Raw genomic sequence first — 5143 nt, forward strand, 5'->3', positions numbered from 1 at the left:
ACGTGTATACAATTAAAATAACATTTTCTTTTGCTGTTGATTTTCCCGCACTAGCTAAGATGGTTGCCCTAGCCAAGATGGTTGCCCTAGTCAACTAGCTAGCTAACTTTACCTTATAGCCTCTTGCCGCTTGTAAATAACTGTACACCAAAAATACACACTCAACAAGAATGTTATACTGTTGATGCAGATGATTATAAGCAGAAAAGTGCTTTATATTTAAGAGAAAAGTTGTCTAAAAGTGTGTAAAGGCTACATACAATTAAAACATTTATTTTCTTTTGATTTTATAGACAAGCCTACCAAAGTTAACATTGCAACTTGGTTTGAGATTATAACATTCCAGCCTCAACATCGATGCATAATTTGTTAGAAATGTGTTTGGTGGGTGTGCACACTATTTGTTATTGAGAATGTGGAGTAAAAGTCAGGGCATTGTGTAAAACGTTTTTTCCTACATTGGTTGCAACCATGTTCCCCTATCAGTTCTGTGGTAATAACTGTTTAACAATATTGGCCTATGTAAGACACATGAGAGTTCATAAAAATACCCCTAATTGATGCTTTAAGTGTGTTTTGTCTTACTCAAAGGAGCATATATGCTCATTTTGTTACGATTATTGTGTTATGTTACGTTTTGTATGTCTTGTTTTGGGTGTTTTGCTGTTCTCCCTGTCGTGTTTTCCTCCGTGTATATTGTCTGGTCCTTTTCCCTGTGTTTTTCCTCCTGTCGTTAGTTTCCCTGGTGTGTCTAGTTGTCTGATTGTGTTCACCTGTGGCCCTTGTGTTTCTCCTCCCCTGCCCGGCTGTTTCTCGTCTTGTGATTACCCCTCCCTGTATTTAGTCTTGGCTCTTCCTGTGTTCAGTGTTGGTTCGTCTTTTGTTGGTGACTGAGTTCACCGGGGAGTGTTCTGTTTTGTCCGAGTTTTATTCATATCCTTGAAATAAAGGTGTTATCAGTTTATTCTGCATTTGGGTCCTGCCTGCTTCACTCTACCGTAACACATTTTGAGCTGCTTACTGACATCAATGTGCTTCGTAGCTTGGAACTCAGCATGGAGGAATGTGGGAGATCCATCAAAGAGTTCTTCATGAAGATACCTACAAATAAGGAAGTTGAGGATGTGCTCTCCAATGGTGACAAAAATGAGATGGGGCTCCGCATTCTGCAGCTGCTCATGGCACACTTTAGAGAAGACCTTACAGGGCTGGTCCGTCTTGCAGATATAAGTATATACAGTATATATTTGCTTTATTTACCTACATTTACATTTTAAATATGATATCTATTTATTGACAGTACGCCAGCTACAGTACTTCAGAAGCCTACTTTTTTTACTGGTTATTCTCACCCAGTGTTTTCTACTTGATTACCTTTTTCTTCTTTGTCTAATAAAACCATACTATATTCATAAAATGTATGCCTTTGTCTGTTCCCGACAGCCATTTTTCACTGCAGCTGATGTTGAGACAACCCTCACGCTTCCTGCAAGTCCTCGCCTGATACTGCTTGGTATGTATTTAATAGGACACATGTGTCATACAAGCCATTGCTCTATTATTGTACATAATGCTTGGATAAGGTGAGATGAATTAAGATTTTTGCTCTGACATTAAGTTTCAGGTGGAACAGGACAAGTCACTATTGAAAGATGGATGATCTCCCTTGAGGGCCGTGTGATGTTTGAGGGCATCACACCAACGTTTTTGCAGCCTTGTTTGCGATCTTCTACATGCTCAACCTGCAGTACCAGGAAGAGGCCGTCTGTACTCTAGAATTCATTCAGAGGTAAAACATACTTTCATTTTTATGTCATCATTATAGTTTTTTGATTTTTCTTTTGGATAATTGCATATCTTGAAACCTAAATAACCACAAACTGAACCTTGCACAGGGATAGTTTGTTTGTTTTCTTTTTTTAACCATGAAAGGTAAAAGTTACTTATCAGTAATGACACAGACATTTACTCAGGCAGGCATTCCCATGATGAGAAATGTCTTTGGCAGTAGGTAAATTGTGGTCAGGTAACAAAAACATTTGAAGCAACAGCACACAAAACATTGCTGCTTAATGCTCATGTCCAATCTTTCTATCTTGAAAACAATGTATTTGTTTCAATACATTGTAGTAGAGCTGACTCTCTTATAATATGCCTATAAGCTCTGATGAGGCGTGAATGTCAATATGCAAATTGCATACTATTAAACTGGCAAGTTCCCCAAAAAATTATAAATGACCAAAATTGATACAAATTAATGTTCCAAACTTGGTAATCTCTTTAAACCTGATATACCCAAATTACCCTTTTGTGTTCCTTATAGTTTTCTATTCAGTCTCTTATCTAAGACTATTCTGATTTCAGGCGCTTCATCGGTATAAATCCGGAGAGAGGCACGAAGGCAGCCCAGGGTAAGGTCGTCTCCAAGAAGTCTGGACGGATTGTCCAGAATAAGTCTGCCACGGTAAACACACATGTGTCCGTCTTAATAAAGAAACTAATGGACTTTGAGTGGGACTTCATTTAGCTTGAACTCAATCAACACAAAAAGACAATCAGCACAAAAGCAATGAAGGAAAGTAAAAGTTTAAAGTAAGATTTAATATTTCAAGATGTTCATATAAGGTTCAGAAGTTAAACATTTCAACTTTTAAACTCTCAGGGTCAACGATAAACAACGATTAGAAACCCTTTGTAAATTAAGAAAAAATACACTAGATTTAGATATATTTTAAAGAGAGATAATTAGCGTTCAAACATGCTGCTATCGATAACATTGTTAAAATGTCTTTACTAATGTTGATGTTCAAATGTTCTTAATGCAATGTTCTTAGTCTCCAAATACTTTAGTTTAGTTCAGTTACGAGATAATCCACAGCAGCAAATTCAGAGAAATATCTTTGAAGTGGTTTACGTCACAGAATTCTTTGTATCATTTATTATTTGTTCATATTATGTTATCTTGAGTATTAAGACACATTGTTTAATGAACTCCCAGGCTATTATTTTTGCTATGTTTATCTCTTGTTTCTCTGGATTATCCAAACATTTTTGTATTTTGGAAAAGCATTATTTATGTTGACACTGTCCTTTTTAAATAAAATGTTTTTTGATGGATATAAATCAATGTTTATTTGAACTGCTAATTCGTTTTAACAATTGTTCAACAGTATGGATACTGTAACATTACAATAAACTTCTGGGGTCTGTGATGCCAATACTTTTTCTGTAAATTTAAACAAAGGAAAGATATAATGTATTTCTCTTTTACAGCAATAGGCTGTAAAATAATTTCACAGTTAGATACCGTAAAAATAACAGTAAATGGCTGGCGTCTCTGCTGCCAGCTCTTTACTGTTATTTTACAGGAAAAAGTCTTACAGTGTACGTCCATTGATATATACAGTCTATGGGCAAAATATCATATTTAGACTTTTATTTATTCTTTTACTTTTTTTTACATATAATTGTAACGCAATACATGATTGTCACTAAAAGCCTTGTCTCTACATTACAATAAAATATAATAATAATTGATTAATGCAGTAGTGATGGCCCTGCACAACATAAAGAATAGAGGGCAGTTTCAGTTTACTTGACATTTGTTTCTTGTTAATGGTTCATTTGTTTCTAATCTGCAATTTGCGTGTGTGTGTTTGCATTATTAAACAAACAATTTCAATGTGATTACACATTGTCTCCGCATCGAAAAGTGTTAGAACGACTACAAACATGCACAAACTATATATGCAAAATTTACACGGGAGAAAAGTGTTCCTTGCTTAATTAGGGATAGTTAATTTACTTGATTCACATTAGAGAATAAAACTTGTACGGAAGGCAAGCGGCAAGACTTATTTAACTAGCTTACCCATTCTCCCAACATTAAATAAAACAATACATTATTTATCCTACCCGAGCACGTCGTCCTCCACAAAGGTGCCGACAGAACATCCTCCTCCTCCGAGCAGACAGACGCCGCCGACACTCCCGTTCGATCTCTTCCTCCTTCTCATTAAATGCATGCATACAAGACGAAACCAATACAAACGTTTCCATCTTTGTAAATCAGTTGAGTTTTCAAACAAATCGCGCTCCATTTAAGGCGGGGCCTCGCATATGACGCACACCTGCACACCTGTTAGCCTGTTCCATTCTTCGTTTTCCGAGGCTAGGAAGTATTCTTGCCTCGCTTCTGAAGCAAGACGCTCGGAAGACGTGCTACCAAGCAAGCATACTCAACATTGAGAAACACCCTGTATCTCTACCGCTACTTGAATACTGTGGCTCAAACTGGTATGGTTCCACCACGTTAGACTCGCCCGCATGATCTAATTCCACCACACCGGCATCCTCTTCAATAAAATCCTCCTCTTCTTGGAAGTGCACTCGATTCTGTCGAAATATCCGAGCCAGAGTCCGACATTAGCCATATAGTTAGTGTATTATTTAAAAAGTGTTCTACTCGTGACGTACCGTGACGTGCGAGACGTCACTAACTGGCAAAAGCTGTTTTGTTCGGTGCGGTCTTGTAACATCGGAAACGAATATGGAAAGTTGTAATAAATCACGATTTATAAATACAGCGGGCATATTGTCATTAATGACAAATGATTTTCCATTTTTAATAGTATATATTATCATAATAAGAACATATTGTCCTTAATTTCGTAAGCTCTTTAAGATGTTTTTGATAACATTGTTAGAACATTGTGCCCTTCTATTCTTAAAAAGTTTTCAGCCGGATGTTTTATTTTGTTGTTCCCAGAATGTTCTTCTGAAAGGTAGGATAACGTTCTCTAAAAGCATTCTAAAAATGCTTGGTAATAACCTTTTTTTAAATGTTTTTGATAACTTTGTTAGAACATTATGCCCTATTCTTAAAGGCGAGACACTTCAGGCAAAAACATCGTTTTTCAAGCACTGGTCAATTTTGAGATTTTGTGCTATTTTGATTCTATAACATGTTTTCTTTCAGGCTTTTGGAAGGAAAACGTACAAAATACACATTTAAGTGTTTATTTTACTATAGTTTGTCTATTTGCGTCTGTAGATTTATCCTAAATTCACCAAAAGTTAGCATTCTAACGTAACATAAAGTACCGTGACCGCTGTGTGCACCATGTCAACAGAGGTATCGCTG

The 5143-nt window shown here is 36.4% G+C and overlaps 1 long non-coding RNA gene across 1 annotated transcript; it reads left to right on the plus strand.

The window, feature by feature from the left end:
- The first annotated feature begins 985 nt into the window (after positions 1–985).
- LOC117546966 lies at positions 986–2788 on the plus strand. Its single transcript, XR_004569105.1, has 4 exons — positions 986–1230; positions 1444–1513; positions 1619–1789; positions 2365–2788. It is a non-coding gene; the product is annotated as an uncharacterized LOC117546966 (long non-coding RNA).
- The last annotated feature ends 2355 nt before the right edge of the window (positions 2789–5143 follow it).

The sequence above is a fragment of the Gymnodraco acuticeps genome, unplaced genomic scaffold (assembly GCF_902827175.1).
Source record: "Gymnodraco acuticeps unplaced genomic scaffold, fGymAcu1.1, whole genome shotgun sequence".
Taxonomy (NCBI): Eukaryota; Metazoa; Chordata; class Actinopteri; order Perciformes; family Bathydraconidae; genus Gymnodraco; species Gymnodraco acuticeps.